The 7,393-nt window shown below is 39.3% G+C and overlaps 1 non-coding gene across 1 annotated transcript; it reads left to right on the forward strand.

The window, feature by feature from the left end:
• The first annotated feature begins 6,124 nt into the window (after positions 1–6,124).
• LOC112746590 (small nucleolar RNA R71) lies at positions 6,125–6,232 on the forward strand. The gene has a single exon (XR_003174467.1). It is a non-coding gene; the product is annotated as a small nucleolar RNA R71 (small nucleolar RNA).
• Positions 6,233–7,393: the final 1,161 nt, after the last annotated feature.

The following is a 7,393-nucleotide window of genomic DNA, read 5'->3' on the forward strand; positions in this document are numbered from 1 at the left end:
TTTGAAGCTCGTCACAGTCATTCAATCCCTGAATCCTACTCGGAATACCACAGACAAGGTTTAGACTTTCCGGATTCTCAAGAATGGCCATCCATGGGTTCTAACTTATACCACGAAGACACTAATAACTCGGACTCGGTCCCCTGTATTAGATATCCAAGAGATATCCATTCAATCTAAGGTAGAACGGAAGTGGTTGTCAAGCACGCGTTCATAAGTTGAGAATGATGATGACTGTCACGATCATCACATCCATCATATTGAAGTGCGAATGAATATCTTTGAAGCGGAATAAGTTGAATTGAATAGAAAAATAGTAGTACTTTGCATTAATCTTTGAGGAACAGCAGAGCTCCACACCTTAATCTATGGTGTGTAGAAACTCTACCGTTGAAAATACACAAGTGATAAATGTTCAGGCATGGCCGAACGGCCAGCCCTCACAAAAGTCTAAGATAGCATAAAACTAATAAAAGATCTGATCCGAAGATAGTAAAAAATCCTATTTATACTAAACTAGTTACTAGGGTTTACAAAAATGAGTAAATGATGCAGAAATCCACTTCCGGGGCCCACTTGGTGTGTGCTTGGGCTGAGCATTGAGCTTTACACGTGTAGAGGCTTCTCTTGGAGTTGAACGCTAGTTTGTAACCCGTTTCTGGCGTTGAACTTCACTTTGTAACCTGTTTCTGGCGTTTGACTCCAGAATGCAGCATGGAACATGCGTTGAACGCCAGTTTACGTCATCTATCCTTATTCAAAATATGAACTATTATATATTGCTGGAAAGCCCTAGATGTTTACCTTCCAACGCAATTGAGAGCGCACCATTTGGAGTTCTGTAGCTCCAAAAAATCCATTCCGAGTGCAGAGAGGTCAGAATCCAACAGCATCAGCAGTCCCTTTTCAGCCTGAATCAGATTTTTGCTCAAGTCCCTCAATTTCAGCCAGAAATTACCTGAAATCACAGAAAAACACACAAACTCATAGTAAAATCCAGAAATGTGATTTTTAATTAAAAAATAATAAAAATATAATAAAAATTAATTAAATCATACTAAAAACATACTAAAAATAATGCCAAAAAGCGTATAAATTATCCGCTCATCACAATACCAAACTTAAATTGTTGCTTGTCCCCAAGCAACTGAAAATCAAATAGGATAAAAAAAGAGAATATACTATAAATTCCAAACTGTCAATGAAACTTAGCTCCAATTAAATGAGCGGGACTAGTAGCTTTTTGCCTCTTGAATAGTTTTGGCATCTCACTTTATCCCTTGAGGTTCAGAATGATTGGCATCTATAGGAACTTAGAATTCAGATAGTGTTATTGATTCTCCTAGTTCAGTATGTTGATTCTTGAACACAGCTACTTTATGAGTCTTGGCCGTGGCCCTAAGCACTTTGTTTTCCAGTATTACCACCGGATACATAAATGCCACAGACACATAATTGGGTGAACCTTTTTAGATTGTGACTCAGCTTTGCTAAAGTCCCCAATTAGAGGTGTCCAGGGTTCTTAAGCACACTCTTTTTTTGCTTTGGACCTTGACTTTAACCGCTCAGTCTCAAGTTTTCACTTGACACCTTCACGCCACAAGCACATGGTTAAGGACAGCTTGGTTTAGCCGCTTAGGCCAGGATTTTATTCCTTTAGGCCCTCCTATCCAGTGATGCTCAAAGCCTTGGATCCTTTTTATTACCCTTGCCTTTTGGTTTTAAGGGCTATTGGCTTTTTGCTCTTGCCTTTTAGTTTAAAGAGCTTTTGGCTTTTTCTGCTTTCTTTTTCTTTTTCTTTTTTTTTTCTTTTTTTTCACTATTTTTTTTCTTTTTTTTCTGCAAGCTTTTGTATTCACTGCTTTTTCTTGCTTCAAGAATCATTTTTATGATTTTTCAGATTATCAAATAACATGTCTCCTTTTTCCTTATTCTTCAAGAGCCAACATATTTAACATTCATAAACATCAACTTCAAAAGACATATGCACTGTTCAAACATTCATTCAGAAAACAAAAAGTATTGTCACCACATTAAAATAATTAAACTAGTTTCAAGGATGAATTCGAAACTATGTACTTCTTGTTCTTTTGTAATTAAAACAGTTTTCATTTAAGAGATGTGATGGATTCATATTCATAACTTTAAGGCATAGACACCTAGACACTAATAATCATGTAATAAGACACAAATATAAATAATCATAAAGCTTAAAAATTGAAAAACAGGAAAATAAATAAACAAGGAGATTAAGGAATGAGTCCACCTTAGTGAGGGTGGTGTCTTCCTCTTCTTGAAGAACCAATGGTGCTTTTGAGCTCCTCTATGTCTCTTCCTTGTCTTTGTTGCTCCTCCCTCATAGCTCTTTGATCTTCTCTAATTTCATGGAGGATGATGGAGTGCTCTTGATGCTCCACCCTTAGTTGTCCCATGTTGGAACTTAATTCTCTTAGGGAAGTGTTGATTTGTTCCCAATAATTCTGTGGAGGAAAGTGCATCCCTTGAGGCATCTCAGGGATTTCATGGTGAGGAATCTCCTCATGCTCATGTTGAGGTCCATGATATCTTATTTGTTCCATCCTTTTCTTAGTGATGGGCTTATCCTCTTCAATGAGGATATCTCCCTCTATGTCAATTCCAGCCGAATTGCAGAGGTGGCATATGAGGTGAGGAAAGGCTAACCTTGCCTAAGTGGAGGACTTGTCAGCCACCTTATAGAGTTCTTGAGGTATAATCTCATGAACTTCCACCTCCTCTCCAATCATGATACTATGGATCATAATGGCCCGGTCTATAGTAACTTCAGACCGGTTACTAGTAGGAATGATTGAGCATTGAATGAACTCTAGCCATCCCCTAGCCACTGGTTTGAGGTCAAGCCTTCTTGGTTGAACCGGCTTGCCTCTTGAGTCAATTTTCCATTGAGCTCCTTCCACACATATGTCCATAAGGACTTGGTCCAACCTTTGATCAAAGTTGACCCTTCTTGTGTAGGGGCGTGCGTTCTCTTCCATCGTTGGCAAGTTGAACGCCAACCTTACATTTTCCGGACTGAAATCTAAGTATTTCCCCCGAACCATAGTAAGCCAATGCTTTGGATTTGGGTTCACACTTTGATCATGGTTCCTTGTGATCCATGCGTTTTCATAGAACTCTTAAACCATTAGGATCCTGACTTGTTGAATGGGGTTGGTGAGAATTTCCCAACCTCTTCTTTGGATTTCAAGACGGATCTCCGGATACTCATTCTTTTTGAGTTTGAAAGGAACATCAGGGATCACTTTCTTCTTGGCCACAACTTCATAGAAATGGTCTTGATGGACCTTAGAGATGAATCTCTCCATCTCCCATGACTCAGAGGTGGAAGCAATTGCCTTCCCTTTCCTCTTTCTAGAGGTTTCTCTGGCCTTAGGTGCCATGAATGGTTATGGAAAAACAAAAAGCTATGCTTTTACCACACCAAACTTAAAATGGTTGCTCGTCCCCGAGCAAAAGAAGAAAGAAAGAAGTAGAAGAAGAAGAAAAATAGAGGAGAGGGAGAGAGATATGCTTTCGGCAAAGGGGAAGAAGAGAGGGTTTTGTTGTGTGAAAATGAAGAGGGAATGAGGGGTTTATATAGGAGAGGGGAGGGGTTTAGGGTTCGGCCATTTAGGGTTGGGTTTGGGAGGGAAATTATTTTGAATTTAAAGGTAGGTGGGGTTTTTGGGAAAGAGAGGATGGATGTGAGTGGTGAGGGGGTGATGGGAAAGAGTGATTGAAGTGATTAGTGAAGGGCATTTGGGGAAGAGAGTTATGAAAAGGTGTGAAGAGGAGAGAATAGGGTTAGGTGGGGATCCTGTGGGGTCTATAGATCCTGAGGGGATCCTGTGGGGTCCACAGATCCTGAGGTGTCAAGGATTTTTTATCCCTGTACCCTTTAGACGTGTAAAATGCCCTATACATGCAATCCTGGCGTTTAATGCCAGACTGCAGCATGTTTCTGGCGTTAAACACCACTTCCATGCTTGTTTTGGGCGTTCAACCCCAGTCTATAGCATGTTTCTGGCGTTGAATGCCAGTATGGTGCATGTTTCTGGCGTTTAACGCCAACTTTCCTCTGGGTGCAATCCTGGCATTTAAACGCCAGACTGCTGCTTGTTTCTGGCGTTTAACGCCAGTTTCATGCTCTGTTCTGGCGTTAAACGCCAGCCAGATGCTCCTTACTGGCGTTTAAACACCAATAAGCCCTTCCTCCAGGGTGTGCTATTTTTAATGCTGTTTTTCATTCTGTTTTCGATTTTTCAGTAGTTTTTGTGACTCCACATGATCATCAACCTAAAGAAAACATTAAATAACAATAGAAAATAAATAAAAATGATTAAATAACATTGGGTTGCCTCCCAACAAGTACTTCTTTAATGTCAATAGCTTGACAGTGAGCTCTCATGGAGCCTCACAGATGTTCAGAGCAAGGTTGGAACCTCCCAACACCAAACTTAGAGTTTGAATGTGGGGGTTCAACACCAAACTTAGAGTTTGATTGTGGCCTCCCAACACTAAACTTAGAGTTTGAGTTTGGGGGATTTGGTTGACTCTGCAGTGAGAGAAGCTTTTCATGCTTCCTCTCTATGGTTACAGAAGGAGATCCTTGAGTTTTAAACACAAGGTTGTCCTTATTCAGTTGAAGGACCAACTCTCCTCTGTCCACATCAATCACAGCTCTTGCTGTGGCTAGGAAGGGTCTTCCAAGGATGATGGATTCATCCTCATCCTTCCCAGTGTCTAGGATTATGAAATCAGCAGGGATGTAAAAGCCTTCAACCTTTACTAGCACGTCCTCTACTTGTCCATAAGCCTGTTTTCTTGAGTTGTCTGCCATCTCTAATGAGATTCTGGCAGCTTGCACCTCAAAGATTCCCAGTTTCTCCATTACAGAGAGTGGCATGAGGTTTATCCCTGACCCAAGGTCACATAGAGCCTTCTTAAAGGTCATGGTGCCTATGGTACAAGGTATTAAGAATTTTCCAGGATCCTGTTTCTTCTGAGGCAATCTCAGTTGATCCAGATCACTCAGTTCATTGATGAGCAAGGGAGGTTCATCTTCCCAAGTCTCATTACCAAATAATTTGGCATTCAGCTTCATGATTGCACCAAGGTACTTGGCAACTTGCTCTTCAGTAGCATCTTCATTCTCTTCAGAAGAAGAATATTCATCATAGCTCATGAATGGCATAAGGAGGTTTAATGGAATCTCTATGGTCTCCAAATGAGCCTCAGAGTCCTTTGGTTCCTCAGAAAGAAACTCCTTATTGATCTCTGGACATCCCAGGAGGTCTTCCTCACTGGGGTTCACGTCCTCTCCCTCCCTTGTAGGTTCGGCCATGATGATCAATTCAATGGCCTTGCACTCTCCTTTTGGGTTTTCTTCTGTATTGCTTGGGAGAGTACTAGGGGGTTTCAGTGATCCTTTTACTCAGCTGGCCTACTTGTGCTTCCAAATTTCTAATGGAGGACCTTGTTTCATTCATGAAACTTAGAGTGGCCTTAGATAGATCAGAGACTATGTTTGCCAAGCTAGATGGGGTCTGCTTAGAACTCTCTATCTTTTGCTGAGTGGATGATGGAAAAGGCTTGCTATTGCTAAACCTGTTTCTTCCACCATTATATTAAAGCCTTGTTGAGGCTTTTGTTGATCCTTCCATGAGAAATTTGGATGATTTCTCCATGAGGAATTATTGGTGTTTCCATAGGGTTCACGCATGTAATTCACCTCTGCTATTGCAGGGTTCTCAGGATCATAAGCTTCTTCTTCAGAAGAGGCCTCTTTAGTACTATTGGATGATTCCTTCAATCCATTCAGACTCTGAGAGATTATATTGACTTGCTGAGTCAATATTTTATTCTGAGCCAATATGGCATTCAGAGTGTCAATTTCAAGAACTCCCTTTCTCATAGGCGTCCCATTATTCACAGGATTCCTTTCAGAAGTGTACATGAACTGGTTATTTGCAACCATGTCAATGAGTTCTTGAGCTTCTGCAGGTGTTTTCTTTAGGTGGATGGATCCACCTGCAGAATGGTCCAATGACATCTTTGATAACTCAGACAGACCATCATAGAATATATCAAGGATGGTCCATTCTAAAAGCATGTCAGAAGGACACTTTTTGGTCAGTTCCTTGTATCTCTCCCAAGCTTCATAGAGGGATTCTCCTTCTTTCTGTCTGAAGGTTTGAACATCCACTCTAAGCTTACTAAGCTTTTGAGGAGGAAAGAACTTGGCTAAGAAAGCCGTGACCAGCTTATCCCAAGAGTTCATGCTATCTTTAGGTTGAGAGTCCAACCATACTCTAGCTCTGTCTCTTACAGCAAACGGGAAAAGCATAAGCTTGTAGACCTCGGGATCAACCCCATTGGTCTTAACAGTATCACAGATCTGCAACAATTCAGTCAAGAACTGAAAAGGATCTTCAGATGGAAGTCCATGAAACTTGCAGTTCTGTTGCATCAAAGAAACTAATTGAGGTTTAAGCTCAAAATTGTTTGCTCCAATGGCAGGGATTGAGATGCTTCTTCCATGTAAATTAGAATTAGGTGCAGTGAAGTCACCAAGCATCCTCCTTGCATTGTTATTATTTTCGGCCATATCTTCTTCTCTTTTGAAAATTTCTGTCAGATTTTCTCCAGAGAGTTGTGCTTTAGCTTCCCTTAGCTTCCTCTTCAGAGTCCTTTCAGGTTCAGGATCAGCTTCAACAAGAATGTTCTTATTCTTGTTCCTACTCATATGAAAAAGAAGAAGAAAGTATAAACGAAAATATGGAATCCTCTATGTCACGGTATAGAGATTCCTTTATGTGAGTAGAAGAAAGTAAGAATAGAAGAAGGAAAAGATGAGAATCCAAACACAGGGGTGAGGATAGAAGTGTTAATGGATGAATAAATAAATAGAAGGAGATTAGAGATGAGAGAAGAATTCAAAAATTTAACAAAATAAAATAAAAATATTTTAAATTTAAATTTAAAATTCGAAAATTAAAATTAAAATTAAAATAATTAGTTAATTAAAATGAAATTTTGAAAAAGAGGGAAGGAATTTTCGAAAATTAAAGGTAGAGAGATAGTTGGGTAGTTTTGAAAAAGATATGATTGAAACAAAAAGATATGATTGATTAAAAGAGATTTGAAATTTGTTTTTGAAAAAGATATGATTGAAATTGAAAAAGATATGATTGAAACAAAAAGATAAGATTGATTGAAAAAGATTTTAAAATCAATTTTAAAAAGATAAGAGGTTAGGGGGGAAGTTAGAAAGAATTTTGAAATTGATTTTGAAAAAGATATGATTGAAATTGAAAAAGATATGATAAGGAATTGAAAAGATTTAATTTTGAAAACTAAAGTTGATTACTTGACT

The sequence above is a fragment of the Arachis hypogaea genome, chromosome 14 (assembly GCF_003086295.3).
Source record: "Arachis hypogaea cultivar Tifrunner chromosome 14, arahy.Tifrunner.gnm2.J5K5, whole genome shotgun sequence".
In the NCBI taxonomy this organism is placed as follows: domain Eukaryota; kingdom Viridiplantae; phylum Streptophyta; class Magnoliopsida; order Fabales; family Fabaceae; genus Arachis; species Arachis hypogaea.